Here is a 23,703-nt window from a genome sequence, read left to right as displayed (position 1 = left end):
TTCAGACCATCCTGGACAAGTTTGACAGTCACTGTGAAGTGGACACAATTGAAATCTTTGAGCGCTACATATTCAAACAGCGTCTACAAGGTAAAGATGAATCTTTCAACTCCTTCTTAACTGATGAAATGAAAATCGCCTATTGTCACAAGTATGCTTCAATGAAGTTACTGTGAAAAGCCCCTAGTCACCACATTCCGGCGCCTGTTCGGGAAGGCTGGTACGGGAATTGAACCGTGCTGCTGGCCTGCTTGATATGCTTTAAAAGCCAGCGATTTAGCCCAGCGTGCTAAACCAGCCAAACCTCCGCCTGCTAGCGTTGTCCTGAAACTTTAGTGATATTGCTGACTCCATGATCAGAGACCAAATCGTTTTTGGAGTTCACTCTGATCCTCTGAGAGAGCAGCTACTGAAAATCAAGCACATGACCCTGCCAGTTGCGATTGAAACATGCAAAGCGTGAGCACGCCAGAAATTGCTATGCCCAGTACAAATTGGCTGAAAATGAGAAACTTGCCTCCCACGAGGCAGAGAGTGTGCAGGCCATCTCTGGGATGCAGCGCCTCAGCATTGATGAAAGCGGCCATTTCGCGTGCTTTTCCCGGGGCCCCACGCATGCGGGATGCGAACGGGGTAACGAAGCGGCCGATACCTGCACTGCGCATGTGCGATGACGTGCGGAGCGTCAGGATGCCGACGTCATGACGTGCTCGAACTGCGGCAACGCCCACTTAAAGAAACACTGCCCTGCAAGAGGCAGGCACTGTTTAAACTGCGGGAAGCCTGGACACTATGCAGCCTTGTGCAATCTGCACCACCAGTCAGGAGCCAGCGCTCCAAATTCCGACGACGGCGCGTTCAGAGTGTGCAACAACGATTACAGGATTCTGATCCTGGCAGCACAATGGATCCAGAGGAATAATGCCTGGACTCCGCCTACTCTGTGGGCATCATTACCAAATGTGAATATGCCACATCCAACCCATCACAAGTTCAATCCATCCTCGCTGTGGATTCTGCGGACGAATGGCATGCGGTGATGCAGGTCAACCACTGCTCCATCCAGTTTAAGCTGGACACAGATGCTTCTGCCAACCTTCTCTCACAGGCAGATTTCAAACGCATCAAGAACCCCCCCCCCCCCCCGCCCACAAGGTCCTTCCAGCAGCCTGCAGGCTCCTGGATTACAACGGAAATGACATTACGGCACTGGGATCCTGCCATCTACTCGTCTCCAACTGGAGCATCCATATGTTTTGAAATTGTCAAGCCAGCCAGGGCATCCCTACTTGGAGCACATGCCTGCAAGCAGCTGAATCTCGTGCAGCGGGTTTACACAACAACATCCTCCAACGTGGATCTTCAGGCCGGCATTGACGACATCCTCGCTCAGCATCCGGATGTATTCGACGGGATGGGCACGCTGCCGTATCGATACAAGATTCTGCTACGACCTGATGCCAAGCCAGTTGACCATGCACCACGCCGGGTCCCGGCTCCGCTGAGGGAGCGCCTGAAGGCACAGCTCAAGGATCTTCAGCAACAGGGCATAATTTCCAAGGTAACCGCACCGACTGACTGGGTCAGCTCGATGGTATGTGTTAAAAAGCCTTCGGGAGACCTGCGCATCTGCATTGATCCCGAGGTTCTCAAAAGGAATATAATGCGTGAACACTACCCCATCCCGAAGCGGGAGGAACTCACCAGTGAGATGGCACACGCACGTTTTTTCACCAAGTTAGATGCGTCACATGGATTTTGGCAAATCCAGCTGGATGAGTCCAGCAGAAGGCTCTGCACCTTCAACACACCGTTTGGCAGATACTGCGAGAATCGCATGCCATTTGGCATTGTCTCAGCATCGGAGATCTTCCATCGCATCATGGAGCAGATGATGGAGGGCATTGAAGGGGTTCGTGTGTACGTGGACAATATCATCATATGGTCCACGACCCCTGAAGAGCATGATTCCCATCTCCAGCGGGTATTCCGCCATGTCCATGCCAATGGCCTGAAGCTGAACAGGTCCTAATGTTGCTTTGGCATGTCGACACTCATGTTCCTAGGTGACCTGGTCTCTCAGCTGGACGTGCGCTCGGACACAGACAAGGTCAAGGCCATCGAAGCCATGAAGGTCCCGGAAGACAAGAAGGCGGTGTTGCACTTCCTGGGCGTGGTCAATTTTCTGGGCAAGTTCATCCCAAACTTGGCCTCACACACCACGGCCCTACGAAACCTGGTGAAAAAGTCCACTGCCTTTGAGTGGAAGGCAGCATATCAGGCAGAGTGGTTGGAGCTGAAAGCCAAGCTCACCACTGCACCCAGACAGAGAGACGAAGATCTCGACAGATGCGAGCAAGGATGGCATCGGTGCGGTGCTGCTTCAACGCGATGATACTTCATCCTGGGCACCGGTAGCCTACGCATCGAAGGCCATGACGGCCACTGAAACAAGGTATGCGCAAATAGAGAAGGAATGCCTGGGTTTTCTCACTGGCATTCTCAAGTTTCATGACTATGTCTACGGCCTGCCGACGTTCACTGTCGGGATGGATCATAGGCCTCTGGTCCACATTATCCACAAGGACCTGAACGACATGACGCCTTGGTTGCAGTGCATCCTCCTCAAACTCAGAAGGTATGACTTTAGCTTAGTGTACACGCCTGGCAAGGAGCTCATCATCGCTGATGCATTGTCCCGCTCCATCACATTGCCTAGTGAACCGCTGGAAATCATCCGGCAGATTGAATCACAGGTGCAGCTGTGTGCTAGCACCCTCCTGGTGCCTGATGAGAAGGTGGTTCGTAACGCGAGGAGACAGCCAAAGACCCCCTCTTGCAGCGTGTCATGCACCACCTCGCCAATGGCTGGCAGAAAGGGCAGTGCCCTCAATTTTACAATGTAAAGGACGACCTGATGGTGATTGATGGTATCCTCCTCAAGCAGGACTGGATTGTCATTCCACTCAGTCTCCAGAGCTTGGTGCTCCGCCAAATCCATGAGGGACACCTGGGCGTCGAGAAGTGCAGGCGCAGAGCCAAGCAGGCTGTCTACTGGCCCGGTATTAGACAGGACATCTCAAACATGGTCCTGAACTGTGCGACCTGTCAACGCTTCCAGCCAGCGCAGAGCAAGGAGTCGCTCCAGCACCATGAAATCAAGACCTCCCCATGGTCCAAGGTTGCCATCAACCTCTTTTGTGCGAATGGTCGTGACCACGTGTTGATTATTGACTATTTCTCCAATTACCCTGAAGTCGTGAAGCTCTCAGACCTCACATCTTGGACCATCATCAAGGCCTCTAAGGAGACGTTCTCCAGGCATGGTATCCCACTCACTGTCATGAGTGACAATGGCCCGTGCTTCAACATCCATGAGTGGTCTATGTTTGCCAAGTCATACCATTTCAAATATGTCACTTCCAGCCCACACTATCCGCAGTCTAATGGGAAGGTTGAAAAAAGGGTGCACATTGGGAAACAGCTCATCTGCAAGGCCGCAGATTCTGCTTCTGACATCTACCTCGCGCTGCTTGAGTACAGGGCGACCCCACTGTCCACTGGCATGTCGCCGGCTCAACTCCTGATGAACAGGGACCTGCGGACGACACTTCCAGCCATACACTTGCCCAACCTGGATTACCTCCCGGTGCTGCAGTAGTGCAGTAGAAACCAGCCAAAGCAGGGCTATGATGCTCATGCCACCGATTTGCCCGCGTTATCCCCGGCAGACACTGTCAGGATCAAGATACCGGATGGTGGCTGGTCTGCTCCAGCTGTCATTGTTCGACAGGCTGCGTCCCGTTCATATGTTATACGTATGGCTGATGGTTCTGTTTTGTGACGAAACAGACAGGCACTGTGCAAAGTTGCTTGCCCGCAACCGCTTTCTTGTCCGTTTCCGTCCATTGCTTTGCCACCTCCTGATACCTCAAACTACGAGGCCACCAGTCAGGCTTCCATCCGCCTGTCAAGGTGTCGTCGTCCCCACCACCACCTCTCCGGCGGTCGACAAGGATCAGACGCAAGCCCCAGAGACTGGACGTATGAACATTTGTTTTGTTTGCTATGTTCTGTTTTCTCACATTAGACAGCTGTCTTCACATGTAAATACGTTCACATATGCCACCGCTTGTAAATATGTTAATATATTCCACCACAAGTCAGTACGTTCCCATATGCCAACAAAACATAAAAAGAAAGGGGCGATGTCATGATATGCATACATGCAGATAATGATATACACACAGGCACAGACTGGCAGCTAATGAACACAGAGAACAGGACATGACCAATGAGCAGGCAGGACACTCAGGGGTGGTATCTCACTATAAAAGGCACAAGGCACTCACACTCCGCCTCTTTCTAGATGAACATCTACAGAGTGAGTCAGGGTGTATGTACAGTATCGCACCTCCAACACGTGGCTAAGAGCTAGTACGGTTCAGTCAGACAGAGTAACCACACTTAGGTTAGCAGAGAGTCGAACTCGTAGAGATCTGTGCTAACTGTGCTACTGGTTCAATAAATCAGATTGAAATAACTTCAAGGTCTGGAGTATCTTTTGGTTAAAGCTGCATCCAGTTGCAGCCTGTGTTATCCCAGAGTGTACATAACACAACAAAGGCTTATGGAGAAGACAGGTAGGAATGTGGGATGCAGCAGGTCAGCCATTTGGTTTTTGAATGGCTCGAGGGACCGAGTGCCTACTCCTTTTCATATGTCGAATGTTCTTATGCAAAACTTTTCAATACGTTTGCATTTCAGGCTCCCTTCTTTCAGTTCAAAATAAATAGCTCTGAGCACATCTTACTCTCACGGAGCAGGCTGCCTCAGTCACAGCGGGCAACCGTGGTTAGAATTGCTTTCATGGGGAATGGCAGAAATTCCTTTTGAATTGTTGCTGTGCAACACGAGGGAAATGTGGATGCTGCGGTTCGTGAAGAAACATCCTTTCATGTACCATCCTCTGTCTGAAAGTGATTCGAAAGTTCAGCAGTAATCATACATCCGTGGACAAGACCATCATTTTCAAATTTCTGTTCTCAGCCTCTCCTGCTGCATTGTCAGGTTGGAGCAAGTTTAGATTTATCATGCTTTTGATCATAGAACATACAACATAGAACTGTACAGCGCAGTACAGGCCCTTCGGCCCACGATGTTGTGCCGAACTAGTCTGAAACTAAGATCAAACCAACCGACTCCCAATCATTCTAGTGCACTCCATATGCCTATCCAATAACCGCTTGAAAGTTCCTAAAGTGTCCGACTCCACTACCATAGCTGAGAGTGCGTTCCACACCCCAACCACTCTCTGAGTAAAGAACCTACCTCTGACATCCCTCCTATATCTTCCACCATGAACATTATAGTTATGCCCCCTTGTAACAGCTACATCCACCCGAGGAAAAAGTCGCTGAACGTCCACTCGATCTATCCCTCTCATCATCTTATACACCTCAATTAAGTCACCTCTCATCCTTCTTCGCTCCAATGAGAAAAGCCCTAGCTCCCTCAACCTTTCCTCATAAAACCTACCCTCCAATCCAGGCAACACCCTGGTAAATCTCCTTTGCACCCTTTCCAATGCTTCCACATCCTTCCTATAATGAGGTGACCAGAACTGCACACAATACTCCAAATGTGGTCTAACCAAGGTCTTGTCCAGTTGCAGCATAACCTCACGTCTCTTAAACTCAATCTCCCTGTTAATAAATGCTAACACACTATAGGCTTTCTTCACGGCTCTAGCCACTTGGGTGGCAACTTTCAGAGATGTATGGACATGAACTCTGAGATCTCTCTGCTCCTCCACATTCTTCAGAACCCTGCCGTTAACCCTGTAATCCGCATTCAAATGTTTCCTACCAAAATGAATCACCTCACACTTTTCAGGGTTAATCTCCATCTGCCACTTTTCAGCCCAGCTCTGCATCCTATCAATGTCTCTTTGCAGCCTACAACAGCCCTCCACCTCATCCACTACTCCACCAATCCTGGTGTCATCAGCAAATTTACTAACCCAACCTTCAACTCCATCATCCAAGTCATTGATAAAAATTACGAATAGCAGAGGACACAGCACTGATCCCTGTGGTACACCACAGGTGACTGGGCGCCAGGATGAAAATTTACCATCTACCACCACCCTCTCTGTCTTCTATGTGATAGCCAGTTACTGATCCAATCGACCAAATTTCCCTCTATGCCATGCCTCCTTACTTTCTGCATGAGCCGACCATGGGGCACCTTATCAAACGCCTTACTAAAATCCATGTATACGACATCAACTGCTCTACCTTCATCTATGTACTTAGTTACCTCCTCAAAGAATACAATCAAACTTGTGAGGCAAGACTTACCCCTCACAAATCTGTGCTGACTATCCTGGATTAAGCTGTATCATTCCAAATGATCATAAATCCTATCCCTCAGGACCCTTTCCAATAATTTACCTATGATCGAAGTGAAACTAACTGGCCTATAATTCCCAGGGTTATACCTATTCCCTTTCTTGAACAAGGGGACAACATTCGGCTCTCTCCAGTCTTCTGGCACTATTCCTGCAGATAGTGAGCTCATAAAGATCAAAGCCAAAGGCTCTGCAATCTCATCCCTTGCCTCCCAAAGAATCCTAGGATATATCCCACCAGGCCCAGGGGACTTATCTATCCTCAGGCTTCTCAAAATTTCTAACACATCTTCCTTCCGAATATCTACCTCCTCCAGCCTACCAGCCTGTATCGCACTATCCTCCTCAACAACATGGCTCCTCTCCTTTGTGAACACTGAAGAAAAGTATTCATTTAGGGCCTCTCCTATATCTTCAGACTCCATGCGCACATTCCCACTACTGTCCTTGACCGGCCCTAACTTCACCTTGGTCATTCTTTTATTCCTCACATAAGTGTATAAAGCCTTTGGGTTTTCCTTGATCCTACCCGCCAAGGACTTCTCATGCCACCTCCGAGCTCTCCTAAGCCCTTTCTTGAGCTCCTTCCTAGCTTTCTTGTATCCCTCAAGTGCCCTAACTGAACCTTGTTTTCTCATCCTTACATAAGCCCCCTTCTTCCTCTTGACAAGACATTCAACCTCTTTTGTAAACCATGGTTCCCTCACTCGACCATTTCCTCCCTGCCTGACAGAGACATACATATCAAGGACACGCAGTATTTGCTCCTTGAACAAGCTCCACATCTCAATTGTGCCTATCCCTGACAGTTCCTGTTTCCATCTTATGCTCCCCAATTCTTGCCTAATCTCATCGTAATTACCCTTCCCCCAGTTATAAACTTTGCCCTGCTGTATGTCCTATCCCTCTCCATTGCTATAATGAAAGTCACCGAATTGTGGTCACTATCTCCAAAGTGCTCTCCCACAACCAAATCTAACACTTGGCCCGGTTCATTACCCAGTACCAAATCCAATGTGGCCCCGCCTCTTGTCGGTCTATCCATATATTATGTGAGGAAACCCTCCTGCACACACTGGATAAAAACAGCCCCATCCAGACTATTAGAATTATAATGGTTCCAATCAATATTTAGAAAGTTAACAGTCACCCATGACAACTACCCTGTGAGTACCGCACCTATCCAATATCTGCATTGCAATCTTTTCCTCCACATCTCTGTTACTGTTTGGGGGCCTATAGCAAACTCCGAACAAAGTGACCGCTCCTTTCCTATTTCTAACCTCAGCCCACACTACCTCAGTAGACAGATCCTCCTCAAACTGCCTTTCTGCAGTCATTATACTATCCATGAGTAACAATGCTACTCCTCCACCTCTTTTACCAGCTTCCCTAATCTTACTGAAATATCTAAACCCTGGAACCTCCAACAACCATTCCTGCCCCTGTTCTATCCACGTCTCCATAATGGCCACAACATCGTAGTCCCAGGTACCAATCCATGCTTCAAACTCACCAACCTTATTCCTGATGCTCCTCGCATTGAAGTAGACACACTTCAAACCACCTTCATGCCTGCAGGTCCACTCTTGTGACCTTGGTACCTTCCTCAGTACTGCACTACCCTCAACTTCCTGAACTTCAGCAAAGCTATCTCCTGGACTACAAATCAGTTTCCCATCCCCCTGCCAAATTAGTTTAAACCCCCCCTGATGAGCTGTAGCAAATTTCCCTCCCAGGATATTGGTGCCCCTCTGGTTCAGGTGTAACCCGTCCTGTTTTTACAGGTCCCACCTTCCCCAGAATGTGCTCCAATTATCCAAGTAACTGAAACTCTCCCTCCTACACCATCCCTGTAGCCACGTGTTTAACTGTACTCTCTCACTGTTCCTCACCTCGCTAGCACGTGGCACTGGCAGCAAACCAGAGATGACAACGCGGTCTGTCCTGGCTCTCAGCTTCCACCCTAGCTCCCTGAATTCCTGTTTTACATCCCCATTTCTTTTCCTACCTATGTCGTTGGTACCAATGTGTACCACGACTTGTGGCTGCTCCCCCTCCCCCCCCCTTAAGGATCCTGAAAAAACAATCAGAGACGTCACGGACCTTCACACCCGGGAGGCAACACACCAACCGTGAGCCTCTAGCGTTGCCACAGAACCGCCTCTCTGTACCTCTAACTATAGAATCTCCAATAACTAATGCTCTCCTGCTCTCCTCCCTTCCCTTCTGAGCCACAGGGACAGACTCAGTGCCAGAGACCTGGTCACTGTGGCTTACCCCCCCCCCCCCCCCCCCCCCAACAGTATCCAAAACGGTATACCTGTTATTGAGGGGAACAACCGCAGGGGATCCCTGCACTGACTGCTTCTTCCCCCTCCTTTTAAACGTCACCCAGCTACCTTCATTCTTCGGAGTAACTACATCCTTGTAGCTTCTTTCTATAACCGACTCTGCCTTCCGAATGATCCTCAGTTCATCCAGCTCCAGCTCCAGTTCCCTAACACGGTCTTTGAGGTGCTGGAGATGGGTGCACTTCCCGCAGGTGAACTCAGCAGGGCCACTGACGGTGACCCTCACCTTGAACATTCTGCAGGAGGAACATTGCACTGCCCTCTCTGCCATCCCTTCCATTTATCCACTTGACAATTACAGAGAGAAAAAAAAGCTGACCTGATTTTCATACTCCCCGCAGGTAAGAGGTGGTGGAAGAGTGGAGAGAGGAAAAGGAAAGAAAAGCTTACCTCACCAACTCACCACACAGTCTTTTTTTTTGGTTAGAGGAGGAGGATGGGTGGGAGTCACTACCTGTGTAGTGTCTCGGGTTTAGCCACTGCCTGAAATATATTAGTTCTAGAAACTCACCCGACAGCAGCTTTCCACAATTCACTCCCCGCAACATCCAATCAGTGTCGCCGCTCTGCCACCCTCTGCAGGATACTTGCCTCAACTTGTCCCCGCAGTCTATCCTCACTGAGAGCTCCTTCTAGTCGCAGGGACTGCACCTGAGGCAAATCACTCCCCGCAACAGCCAATCAGCGTCGCCGCTCTGCCACCCTCTGCAGGATCATTTGGTTTTGATTTATTTTGTATGGCAGGGTGCCTATCAGGGAATCCCTGTCAAGAGGGCCGAGAGCACAATGAGTTGAAATTTCTCATTGAAAGGGCTGCCTGTCAATGAGGTAAATGTTACTGGTGACAGGGGGAGAGGCTGCTGTGGTGCAAGTATCTGAATTTTTACCACAGGGTTTTCTGACCACATAATCGCTATCTTTGCCAAGCTTGCAGGATATAATTGTACTTTAATGGAGGCCAGATTGTAAATCGCTCGAACTGCGTCTCAGCCACGAATTTCCGAAGATGTTTTGCTAACGCGACGCTGAAAGTGGAGCTGAAATGCTGTACACATACATGACGGGGTTTCTGCAACTCTTCTGATAAAACTACAATGCTGCAGTAGCAGGGGGCCTGAGGAAATTCAGAACATCCCTCCTCTGCCACACTCCTAATCTACATCAACAAATTAATTTGTCACAAAATAAGCTAGGTCCTAATCCAGGACTGCGATATCTATTTATCTTTAAGTCAAACAGTCACAGCATGTTAGTAATGAATATGTCAGACGAGTGTTCAAGGACAAAGTGTTTGCGGAGCCATGGTTGAATGCCTTAATGGCTCTTCATAAGGCCATTTTTTAAAGGAGTCCTAATCCATGAGAGGAAGTCTATTGAATTTATTGAAAATCCAGTAATGAATACTGAGGTGGAAATTTAAGATTTAGAGGCACAGGACCAAAATAAACAGATGATTCCAGACTTGTTCATTTACAAAGAGTCATTTTTGACCTTTGGTGCTGGTGGGATTTTCCTATTACCAAGGGGTTACAATGATGTTCCTGATTAAATAGGATAGGCAGAGAGTCTAATAATCAGTCCATCACAATCAAGGAAACATCAGGAGTGAGACATCGAAGTGATAAAAATAGTTACATTCTGTTGCTCTTTTTAATGAGTGGAATACTATCCCACCAGCGTCACCAATAATGTTGCCAAATTAACTAGATATGACGGTTATTAATGATAATATTGCTTAGCAGAGTCGCCAGGTATCAAATGATACCACCACAAGGCTTCACCGGAAATCGATCAAAGACCAAACAACCAATTAGTCAGTTCAAGTTCAAAGATAGTTTATTTACACACAAGAATTACTTCGACATGCATCATAAAACACTGCAAGTTAAACTACACCTAACAACTACAATAACCTATACTTAACTTCAGGGTAACCGGCTCTTTGCAGATGAAAAAGGCCTTTGATCAGGTCTTGCGTGGCTGGGTAGAAGAAGTGGCTTCGTTTCTGCTGAGCTCATCCGTCTGGTAGCGATCATTGGTCTTGAATTTGTCTTCTGGTCGTAATGCTACACTTGGTTTTAGGCGTAGGTCGGGGCCAAGAGAGACCGAACACATGGCTGTGTCTCTTTTTATGCCTCTGGGATTTTGGGCTCTTTGGGGCGGTCCTTAGCTTTGGACCCAATAATTCGATCACTGCCTTCGATTTTGGCCAATAAAGGGGCTTGATGGCTGGGCGTGTCCTGAGTGGTCATTGACCTTGGCTGTTTGGGCTTTCTTAGCAAAGGGAGTGGCGCCGGTTAGTCTGTATCGGTTACCTGAGTACAGTCCTTTTGTTCTGGGGAAATGGGCCATTAGAATGCAAACGAGCGGGGATTTCGATCGCGCCTAGCTATCTGGGTTGCAAATACACACAAAAGCTTTGCGTGTGTCTGAGTCCTGGGTTGGCCATAATTCCCATGGTCCTTTGCAGGTGGCCATCTGAGATGGCTACATCTCCAAATCGGCAAGGTGGCATAGTGGTTAGCACTGCTGCCTCACAGCGCCAGGGGCCCGGGTTTGATTCTGGCCTCGGGTGACTGTGTGTAGTTTGCACATTCTCTCCGTGGCAGCGGGGGTTTCCTCCGGGTGCTCCAGTTTCCTCCCACAGTCCAAACATGTGCAGGTTAGGTGGATTGGCCAGGATAAAATTGCCCCTTAGTGTCCAGGTTAGGTGGGGTTCCGGGGATTGGAAGGGGGAGTGGGCCAAGCTGGGGTGCCCTTTCAGAGAGTTGGTGCAAATCTGTTGGGCCGAATGGCTTCTTTCTGCACTGTAGAGATTCTATGATACCATGATTCTATAAAACTGATTAAAGACATGGAGGGCTGTTCACTTTTTTAACAGAGGATAACATGAATATTGTTTGAGTACTGACTGACTGACAACCACGCCTGATCACACAGAGGTAACAAAGATTTACCTCAGAATCCATACCTGTGGAAATGAGAAACAAATTGGATCTCATTACACTGACCTTTGATCTTGTTCTTTAGCCGGTGCAAGATGATCGCTGAGCACCGTCACAATTCCCTCAATCCATTAAGTGGTCACTTATAGCAGAGTGGGCGGTGGGGTAGAGATGTTCAGGGTGACTGAATTAGGCAGGAAGCAAAATCTGGATTTCCTTATGGCGGGTTACGGTTCAGAGATGAAATCCGCTGTGTGTTTGTGTCGTGTCAGACCTCATACTGTCCTGTGGAGAGTTCATACACTCACATGCCATGAACACTTATTGGCACAAAATGTTTTAAAATTACGCCCTACCTTTAAGAGAAAGTCAGCGTGCATGAGAATCTCCTGGTTGATATTTGTTGAAAGGTGGCAGGCACCAGTCACTTTGTGCTGTTGGGTCCCAGGTCAGAGGTGTTCCCTTTTTGAACTCAATAGCACAGGGAAGAGGAGCAGATAATAGCAATAGCATGGAGGCTTGCAACTGGCAAGTGTCAGTCAGTGGTGAGAGGTTAGGGGTTACGGGGAGAAGATAGGAGAATGGGGCTGAGAAAAATATTAGCCATGATTGAATGACGGAACAGACTCGATGGGCCGAGTGGCCAAATTCTGCTCCTATGTCTTACGGTTGTGTGGATAGGGTGGAGGGCATGGAGGGCTGGCAGAGGAATCCAGGGGAGGACAAAGAGGGGCATGGAGCAATGGAGTGGGAAGGGCCTGGCATCTTGGGTATAGTGGGGGGGGGGGGGGGGGTTGTGGGGAAAGCCAATCAAGGTAAGAAAATGAGGGGCTTAAAGGGCACTGTCAGTGCTGTCCCCAATTGTGTGACTGTCTCAAGGTGTTGCCTGACAGACTCCTTACAGGGCTTTCAGTTCATCGACAACATTTCAATTAGGGTGGCACAGTGGCACAGTGGTTAGCACTACTGTGTCACAGCACCAGGGACCCTGGTTCAATTCCAACCTTGGGTGACTGTGTGGAGCTGGAACATTCTCCCCGTGTCTGTGTGGGTTTCCTTCAGGCACTCCGGTTTCCTCCCACAGTGCAAAGACGTGCGTGTTAGGTGGATTGGCCATGATCAATTGCCCCTTTAGTGTCCAAAGGTTAGGTGGGGTTACAAGAATAGGGGCGGCGGGACGCGTGGGTCAAGGTCAGGGTGCTCTTTCGGAGGGTCGGTGCAGAATTGATGGTCCGAATGGGCTCCTCCTGCTTGGCAAGGATTGTATGATTCTACTCCTACTGATAATGATCTCGGGCAATATCCTTTCCAGTGCATTGAAGGGAGGGCCAAATGAGCCTCCGAGTTCGACACAGGGGCGAATACAGCACTGGATACTGACATGAACATTCAATAGAGTTAAAAAAAACACAACATTGTTTCTCCCACAACAAACAAAATGTCCCTAATTCCCTTATAACCATCAAAGCATGCAACCATGAAGGGTGCCTGTATATTTATTTCTCTGACTAAGCTCAGGTAACGATGATGCATAGATAAGTAAAGTGAAATCAATGTAATGTGAAGTATTTAAAAACATTTTTTTAAATCATTTTTATTAAAGGTTTTCATAAAATATCAATAACAAAATGAGAAAGAAAAAAAGAACCCAACAGGGTTAAGTACAAAACACAATCTAAAAAAGCAACCCCCCAAACCCCTCCCCCCCCGTACCGAAATAATAAATTAACATTAACACCTCGACTTAACACAACAGGTGTATACACCCCCTCAGACCCTTCCAGTGTAAATAACATAAACAAAAATAAAGTAACCCCCCCCCCCCCCCCACCCCCCGAGCTGCTGCTGCCATTGACCAATGTCTATCGTTCTGCCAGAAAGTCTAAGAACGGTTGCCACCGCCTAAAGAACCCTTGTACCGACCCTCTCAAGGCGAATTTCACCCTCTCCAATTTAATGAATACTGCCATATCGCTGATCCAGGATTCCACGCTTGGGGGCCTCGCATCTTTCCACTGAAGGAGAATCCTTCGCCGGGCTACCAGGGACGCAAAGGCCAGAATTCTGGCCTCTTTCGCCTCCTGCACTCCCGGCTCCTCTGCCACCCCAAATATTGCGAGCCCCCAGCCCGGTTTGACCCTGGATCCTACCACCCTCGACACCGTCCTCGCCACGCCCTTCCAAAATTCCTCCAGCGCTGGGCATGCCCAGAACATATGGGTGTGATTTGCTGGGCTCCCTGAGCACCTAACACACCTGTCCTCACCCCCAAAGAACCTGCTCATCCTTGTCCCGGTCATGTGTGCCCTGTGCAGCACCTTAAACTGTATTAGGCTGAGCCTCGCACATGAAGAGGAAGAGTTCACCCTCCCTAGGGCATCTGCCAAAGTTCCCTCTTCGATCTCCTCTCCCAGCCCCTCCTCCCACTTACCTTTCAACTCCACCACCGAGGCCTCCTCCTCCTCCTGCATCACCTGGTAAGTTTCTGAGATCTTCCCCACTCCCACCCACCCCCCGGAGAGCACCCTGTCCTGTACTGTGTGTGGCAGTAGCCATGGGATTTCCACCACCTGCCGTCTGGCAAACGCCCTTACCTGTAAGTATCTGAAGGTGTTCCCTGGGGGGAGCCCGTACTTCTCCTCCAGCTCACCCAAGCTCGTGAACTTCCCGTCCACAAACAGGTCCCCCAACATTCGTATGCCTGCCCTGTGCCACCCCGAAAACCCTCCACCTGTTCTTCCTGGGGCGAACCGGTGGTTCCCCCCCTAATGGGGTCCACGCCGAGGCCCTAACTTCCCCCCTATGCCGCCTCCACTGCCCCCAAATTTTGAGGGCCGCCACCACCACCGGGCTCGTGGTATACCTCCTTGGAGGGAGCGGCAGCGGTGCCGTTGCCAGCGCCCCCAGACTCGTACCCACACAGGACGCCGTCTCCAGCCTCTTCCATGCAGCCCCCTCCCCCTCCATCACCCACTTGCGCACCATTGTCGCATTGGCGGCCCAGTAGTACCCACAGAGGTTGGGCAGCGCCAGCCCCCCCCCCCCTATCTCTACTCCGCTCCAGGAACACCCTTCTCACCCTCGGAGTCCCTCGCGCCCACACAAACCCCATTATACTCCTGTTAAACCGCCTGAAAAAAGCCTTCGGGATAAACACGGGGAGGCACTGGAACAGGAACAAAGACCTTGGGAGCACCGTCATTTTGACTGACTGCACCCTACCCGCCAGGGACAGCGGCAACACGTCCCACCTCTTGAACTCCTCCTCCATTTGCTCCACCAGCCTTGTAAAGTTAAGCCTATGCAGGGCCCCTCACCTCCTGGCCACCTGGACCCCCAAATATCTGAAACTCCTCTCCGCCCTTTTTAGTGGGAGCTCGCCAATCCCCCTCTCCTGGTCCCCCTAGCTGAACTACAAACAGCTCGCTTTTCCCCATATTGAGCTTGTACCCCGAAAAGTCCCCGAATTCCCTAAGGATCCTCATTACCTCTGGCATTCCTCCCACCGGGTCCGCCACATACAGCAGCAGGTCGTCTGCATAAAGCGACACCCTATGCTCCTCCCCATCCCGCACCAACCCCCTCCAGTTCCTCGACTCTCTCAGTGCCATAGCCAGGGGTTCAATCGCCAGTGCAAAGAGCAGGGAGGACAGGGGGCACCCCTGTCTCGTCCCTCGGTGCAACCGAAAGTACTCAGACCTCCTCCTATTTGTGGCCACACTCGCCATCGGGACCTCATACAACAGCCTAACCCACCTGACAAACCCCTCCCCAAACCCGAACCTCATCAGCACCTCCCACAGGTACCCCCACTCTACCCTATCGAAGGCTTTCTCAGCGTCCATCGCCACCACTATCTCCGCCTCCCCCTCCCTCGCCGGCATCATGATAACGTTCAAAAGCCTCCGCACATTCGCGTTCAACTGTCTCCTCTTCACAAACCCCGTCTGGTCTTCATGGATGATCTGCGGCACACAATCCTCAATCCTCGTGGCTAAGACCTTCGCCAGCACCTTGGCATCTACATTTAGCAAGGAAATCGGTCTGTAAGACCCACATTGCAGGGGATCCTTGTCCCGCTTCAGGATCAAGGAGATCAGTGCCCGGGACATTGTCGGGGGTAAAGCACCCCCCTCCCTTGCCTCATTGAAGGTCCTAACTAACAGCGGGCCCAACAGGTCCATATATTTTTATAGAACTCGACCGGGAAACCGTCCGGCCCCGGTGCCTTCCCCGCCTGCATGTTTCCTATCCCTTTGATCAGCTCCTCCAGCCCAATCGGGGCCCCCAGTCCCGGCACCAGTCCCTCTTCCACCTTTGGAAACCTCAATTCGTCCAGGAAACGGCCCATCCCTCCCTCCTCCCGTGGGGGCTCGGATCAGTACAATTCCTCGTAGAAGTTCCTGAAGACCCCATTGATGCCAACCCCACTCCGCGCCACGCTCCCTCCCCTGTCCTTAACTCCCCCGATCTCCCTAGCTGCGTCCCGCTTCCGAAGCTGATGCGCCAGCATCCGGCTTGCCTTTTCCCCATACTCGTAGACCGCCCCCTGGGCCTTCCTCCACTGCACCTCCGCCTTCCTCGTGGTCACCAGGTCAAATTCGGCCTGGAGGCTGCGCCTCTTCCTCAACAATCCTTCCTCAGGTTCTTCCGCATACCTCCTGCTACCCTCACCATCTCCCCCACCAGCCTCTCCCTCTCCCCCCGCTCCCTCCGCTCCTTGTGGGCCCTGATGGAGATCAGCTCTCCCCTCACCACCGCCTTCAGTGCCTCCCATACCATCCCCACTCGGACCTCCCCGTTGTCGTTGGTCTCCAAGTACCTCTCTATACTTCCTCGGACCCGCTCGCTCACCTCCTCGTCCACCAACAGCCCCACCTCCAAGCGCCACAGCGGGCGCTGGTCCCTCTCCTCCTCCATCTCCAAGTCCACCCAATGCGGGGCGTGGTCTGAAATGGCTATTGCCGAATACTCGGCATCCTCTACTCTCGCTATCGGTGCCCTACTGAAAATGAAAAAGTCGATTCGAGAATAAGCCTTATGGACATGTGAGATGAATGAAAATCCCCTAGCCCCCGGCCTTGCAAATCTCCAAGGGTCCACCCCTCCCATTTGGTCCATAAATCCCCTCAACACTCTAGCCGCCGCCGGCTTCCTACCCGTCCTAGACCTGGAGCGATCCAGTGCAGGAACCAACACCGTGTTAAAGTCTCCCCCCATTATCAGGCCCCCCACTTCCAAGTCTGGGATCCGACCCAACATACGCCGCATAAAACCCGCATCGTCCCAGTTCGGAGCATACACATTGACCAGTACCACCCTCTCTCCCTGCAACTTACCACTTACCATTATGTACCTACCGCCATTATCTGCCACAATGCTCGACGCCTCGAATAACACCTTCTTTCCCACCAAGATCGCCAGAAGTATTTAAATTTGAAAGACGCACATGCCACCTTTGTGATCTCAAGTCCTCTGTTGATGACAATGGTGAATGTTGTGGTGCATATGATGCAGAGTCTCTCTGTTTGACCTGGAGGCTCTTTTATGAATACCCTGTAGCCATCTAAGATGGCCGCCTGCAAAGGACCATGGGAATTATGGCCAACCCAGGACTCAGACAGATACACAGTCTATGTGTATCTAAAACACAGGTAACCAGACCTGACCGAAACCCCTGCTCATTTACATTTCAAGGGCCCATTTTCCCAGGACAATAGAACTCCAATAAAGCAACCAGTACAGCCACAGACTGATCGGCGCCACTCCCCTTACTCAGAAAGCACAACTGCCAAGGTCAATGACCGCTAAGTACCCGTCCAGCTACCAAGGCACCCGCACCTTATTGGCCAAAATCGAAGACAGTGATCAGAGCCCTGTTGAACTATTGGGTCCAAGGTTAAGGACCGCCCCAAAGAGCGCAAAATCCCAGGGGGATAAAAGAGGACACAGCCATGTGTTCTGTCTCTCTTGGATCCGGCCTGTGCCACCCAATTGCAGCAGGAACAGCCAGCTAAGTTCAAGACCAACGATCGCTACCTGATGGATGAGCCCAGCAGAGACAGAGCCACTTTCTTCAAACCAGCCAAGTGAAATCCAGATAAAGGACTTACCCATTTGCACAGTGCCGTCGCCCTGACGTTAAGTATAGGTTATTGTAGCTGATAGGTGTAGTTTAACCCGTAGTAGATATTGTGTTTGCATGTTGAGATAACTCCTTTGTATGTAAATAAACCATATTTTGAACTAACTAACTGGTTGTGCGGTCATTTGATCGATATAAGGGAAATGCTTGTGGTTCACCGAGATAAATAAAGAACAACATCCCATAGATGCAGCATTGACTGCTGATGGCTGGTTTCACTACTAAAAAGCTTCCCACACTGTGGAATCGCACCTGCCTCCTCTACACGTGGCCAGCATTTAAAATTTTAATTTAAATGGTCTGAGAAACGGGAAAAAGCAAGAGAGCGGAAGTTGCGTACACATCCGGTTCCTCTGTCAGGGATGGCGTGCCAAAAAATAAAAATCCCACCCTAAGTTTCTAAGTAGTTTTTCTGTCTTTTTAAAGTTATTTTTAGTTATTTCCCTTTATGATGCCTTCCAGTTTCTTTCCAAATTCCTCATTGCCACCTCAATCTTCTTACTCGCCTTTCTCCTGTATTTTTAATATCTGTCATAGTTATGCTTCTTTACTATAATCGTCCGACGTTGATCTGTTTTTAAACTTCACTTTTTCCAATCCCTTCTTTCATCCTCTGCCTTTGTCAAATGACCTTTCCGTCCTGTTGAAATGGAGCGACCCAACTTGGATTTTCATATTTCCCGCTACGGGCCTGCAATGCTCCATTGTTTTTGACAATTTGTCTGGGCTAGGTCTACTATTATCTCTCAGGAAGTCACTGAACTGGAAATCTGCACACATAACGGATTTTAAGTGGGCACAACACTGGTAAATTAAGCACTGGATTGCCCACACCCATTCCAAATCCATGCCACTGCTAAATTTGTCCAGGGCCACTGACACCAGTCTGGTGTCAATCCCTTGCATACCTATGTGAGTCCAGATTAATTTCTATAAAACTTCCAATCTGACACCTTTTTCTGTGACTCTCTGGGATTAATTTTACATGTGGGCATCAGGACCCTGACATGGAATTGTATCCAGATCCCAGTCCCCACGGTGTGTCATCTGTGCCCATGCTCCAGGAAGTGTGATCTTCCTGGAGGTGGCCATTTAACAGGCTGCCCCATCGAAATAGGGAAGACAGGTGGGCTTCGAGGGCGAGGGGACCATCCGGAGTCTCTGAGGCTGTAAGCAGCATTGACGCCTCATCAGGACTGATTGGGACTTCCGTTATGGAGGGCGAACCAGGAGGATGCTCCAAGTTGGACACCCCCTCTTAACAGGATGAAAGTTGTTAAGAATGCATGTGGCCACAGCTGCCAGGTCATCAGTAGGAAAGGGGGAATCCTGTCATTTACCATGGCTCTGGGAGGCCTTAAGAGGTGCAATTAGAGTAGGGTTGCTGACTCTCTCTCCAGTGTCCCTGGGGAAGCTCCTCCAGAGGCATAAATATGTCAGGGAGCTCGGCCCACCCAACACCACTCTTATTTCACCCCGCACCGCCCCTCTCCCCCGCACCATCCCAACTCCACATTTTCCTTTGCATTGATGGAAATGTGCCTTCAATTAATAAATCCAACCTTCCTGCTTTATCTCATCCTGTTACCTGAATTTCACTCTTTCTCCAACTGAAGCCGGTCATATGTAGCCATAGATTCGCACAGGTCTACCCCACAGAAAAGGCCCTTCAATCCATCGCGACTGCAGCAGTTAAAAACAACCACCTAACTATTCTAATCCTATTTTCCAGCATTTGGCCCATAGTCAGGTTTCTGATCTCTCTTTACTGATGCCTGTCTCATTCAGAGTCCTCAGACCCCTTACACATTTTTGATTCTTTCCCGTCCTGTTGTTTCCCTTTAAACTCACTTCTATATGCCCAACGTTGCACCTCTTCTCCTATCCAATGACAGACGTCTTTGCATTTTAACAATGCTTATTTAAACTCCTGCTCCACACATTCTGAAATTTGTCCTCCCCGCCATTGCCCCCATATTGTTAATTTAAATTGCCCCCACTCCATGCCCTATTTACCCTTGCTGCTGCCATATCGGGGCTACTTATTTAAAGCCTTGGCCATCGGTAGAACCTTGCACTGCCCCAGAATGTATTCTCTTCTTGGCTGTCAAACCATGGGTTGATCGGAATTACTTGTTTCTAATTGTCTGTTTTATGGTCTTGGCGGTAAGCCCGGGAGACTGCCTTGGCAATCCTGTTTTAATAATCTAGCACCTCTAACTTCTCAAACTTCACTGCAAGTCTCAAATCAGCTCTTCCTCTATGTCAGCGGTTCCAATGTGAACCATGAATCTGGCTGTTATGACAAACCGGGAGACATTTTCGCCACTTACTGCATTGTTTTCATTATCCTAGCTCCGAATACAATTCCGAATTCCAAGTCATTCCTGCCCCATCGATATTGCTCTCTAATGATCATCCATAGAATCATAGAATTTGCAGTGCAGAAGGAGGCATTCGGCCCATCGAGTCTGCACGGGCTCTTGGAAAAAGCACCCTACTTAAGCCCACGCTTCCACCCTATCCCTGTAACCCAGTACCCCCACCTAACCTTTTCGGACACTAAGGGCAATTTATCTTGGCCAATCCACCTACCCTGCAGCACGGTAGCATTGTGGATAGCACAATTGCTTCACAGCTCCAGGGTCCCAGGTTCGATTCCGGCTTGGGTCACTGTCTGTGCGGAGTCTGCACATCCTCCCCGTGTGTGCGTGGGTTTCCTCCGGGTGCTCCGGTTTCCTCCCACAGTCCAAAGATGTGCAGGTTAGGTGGATTGGCCATGATAAATTGCCCTTAGTGCCCAAAATTTCCCTTAGTGTTGGGTGGGGTTACTGGGTTATGGGGATAGGGTGGAGGTGTAGACTTTGGGTAGGGTGCTCTTTCCAAGAGCTGGTGCAGACTCGATGGGCCGAATGGCCTCCTTCTGCACTGTAAATTCTATGCTCTATGCTCTATGCATGTCCTTGGACTGTGGGAGGAAACCGGAGCACCTGGAGGAAACCCACGCAGACACGGGGAGAACGTGCAGAGTACGCACAGACAGTGACCCAAGCTCGGGAATCAAATCTGGGACCCTGGAGCTGTGAATCAACTGTGCTAACCACTGTGCTACCGTGCTGCCTATGACTAACACTTGCCAAATTCCAGCACTATCTCCCACCTACTTCTCCAGAAACAATTCGCTCCACCGTGTGATAACGTTGCTTTTGATTTGCCTCCCCTACGGCACCACCTCAGCCAGAATTATATAGGTGTCCATTGCTGAATATCTATCAGGGAGAAAGCCGGAAGGCCCCTGCACTGCATCTACCTGAGGACTCCTCCTCCTATTCATGGATGGTCAGCCATGTCCCTCCCTTTGCCTTGTTATTCCGCTATGGCCTTGAAGTTAGTCTCCAGCGATGTCCATTTCAGGAACCCTTCTTTGTCCCACACAATACAGTGAATCTCAAGTGCTTTGGTCCACCCGCACGCAGACAGTCATGGCTTCCAGGAACTATTACGTCATGCAAGGTCACACAATGCTAGTTTTCGTGCTGTGGTTCCAGTTGACTCAAGTAACTGAAAGTTATTCTGTATCGAGCTGCCCTCTCACTCTGCTGGTCTCTCACAATTCATCAATCAAAATGCTATGCTGCTTTCAAAATAGCACATCAATCATAGCTGAACCCAGTTAGTAGCCTGCTCACTTTGGAGTCAGGAGGTTGTGGTTTTAAGTCCCACTCCAGCACTTGACCACACAACCTATAAGGCTTATAATACTGCAAAATTTTATGTTATGACTGAGGATTTTGCAAGTTTTAGAAACCAGCAAAGGGCGAAGAAAAAGTTGATTTAAAAAAAGTAAAATGAGAGTAAACATGCCAGAAATATAAAAACAGATTGTCAGAGCTTTAACAAGGATTTAAAAAGGAGAGTAGCCAAAATAAACATTGGTTTCTTAAGAGCAGGGACAGACATAATTATCATCGGGAATGAGGAAACGGCAGAGACATTGAACAAATATAGCATTAGTCTTCGCAGAAGAAGTCACAAATTACACATCAGAAATAAAGGGTAACCAAGAGGCTAATAAAAGTGAGGAGTTTAAAGTAATTAATATCAAGAGAGAACACGTATTCGAGGAACTTGAGTGGCAAAATGCCCCTCCTCCAGGCACTGGGATCTGCCCCTTACCTCCCCAGGCAGTGGGTCCTGCCCCCTACCTCCCCAGGCAGTGGGTCCTGCCCCCTACCTCTCCAGGCACAGAGATCTTCCCCCCTATCACCCACTCTGCAAATGCAGCATCTCTATTCATAAAATTGAAGCAAAAGACTACTAAGGAAATCCCGCTACAAATAAACAGGGCTTTAGTACAGCCAGTCCTGGAGAACTGTGCTCAGTGCAGTCTCCATATTTAGGGACAGTTATACTTGCCTTGGAGGTGGAATGTGTAGGTTCATTAGATTCGTTCTAAGGATTAAAGCTTTTATCCTATTATGACAGGCTGAGTAAATTTGGTCTCTACTCTCTGGAGTTTAGAAGAACGAGAGGTGATCTCATTGAAATGTACAAGGTTTTGAAGGAGTCTCACACTGAGAGTCTATTTCACCTGGCTGGAGAATATGGAGCACAAGGGCACAGGTCCAAGTTTCCGCAGAGTCATGGAAACTCTGCAGACCTTTAAAAATGGTGTTGGGACCCAGAACTGGGAGTCTCACACTCATTTCTGGCAAATCCCATTTTCACCGTTAAAATAAAGGAGGCAAGGCATGATTCACGCACATGGGAAATTTGCAATTTGGTACTGAGTTAAAACAGACCTCAATTTCATTGAGGCAAGAGCTTTAGCAGGAGTCACATAATTTCACAGTTCATGTCAATGCTCATGATGGGAAAATAAGAGGTGCGATCTAACCAAAGAAAATCAGAGTCCGTTCTGGATGGGATTTGCAGGGTCATTGTCGGCACTTATAGAGCTAGGAATGACCCCGCTATCTAATGGCACTCTGTTCCTTTTTCAGGCTCCAGAGGGGAATCCCTCCCCCCGACCCCAAGGTCGCACAAAGCATCATTTCCTGCAGTGAGCAGAGCTCCTCAGTGCAGGAAGCGATCAGAAAAATGGCACCAAAATCTATTGGTGACACGACCCATGAACCCCCCTCTCCCCGCAAAAACTCAACTCACCTTTTGGGGGGTCCTCAGAGGCCTCACCTCACACGTGCAGGGCACCTCCAGGCCCGATCTCCAGCATGGGCATAATGCCAGCCTGACACTTTGGCGCTGCCAAGCACTGCCTCTTCCCACCTGACAGTGCCACCTGGGCACCCTGGGAATGCCAGCCTGGCACCCAGGTGAACTGCCAGGGTTGGTTCCTCGGTGGCACTGCCAGGGTGCCATTATGGCAGTGCCAAGGTGCTCAGGTAACCAATAATTCCAGGGTGCCACCGTGCCCAGAGGCCGAACATCCGGTGGCCTCTGGTCGCTTGGGAGGCCCTCTCAAGTGCCGGCATGCCTTGTCCCCATTTGTGGGGACCAGTACAATTCGGCGCTCGGCTGGGGTCTCCTCAGCAGGGCTGATAATTGCCAGGTGGCTGGTCGATCCTGCGTCAGCATGTTTAAGCTTTTTTAAACTCACTTAACGATGTGAAACCAGTCCCACCATTGTGGTCAGGACTCAGACCACGACATCTCACGAGATCTAACCAGAGGTCTCTCCTGGGATCTACCAGTTGACTCCCACCCCAATTCTGGCAGGATGCTGCCAGTAAATTGCTCCCTTGGTCTAAAACTGTGAAGTTATTTAATTACCGGTGCTTCCAAAATTGGAAAAGTTGGCTGTGTCAGTGAGAGTTAAAAAAAGAACCA

This window comes from Scyliorhinus torazame, chromosome 8 (genome assembly GCF_047496885.1).
Source record: "Scyliorhinus torazame isolate Kashiwa2021f chromosome 8, sScyTor2.1, whole genome shotgun sequence".
NCBI lineage: Eukaryota > Metazoa > Chordata > Chondrichthyes > Carcharhiniformes > Scyliorhinidae > Scyliorhinus > Scyliorhinus torazame.
Note: the sequence above shows the minus strand (reverse complement) of the source record.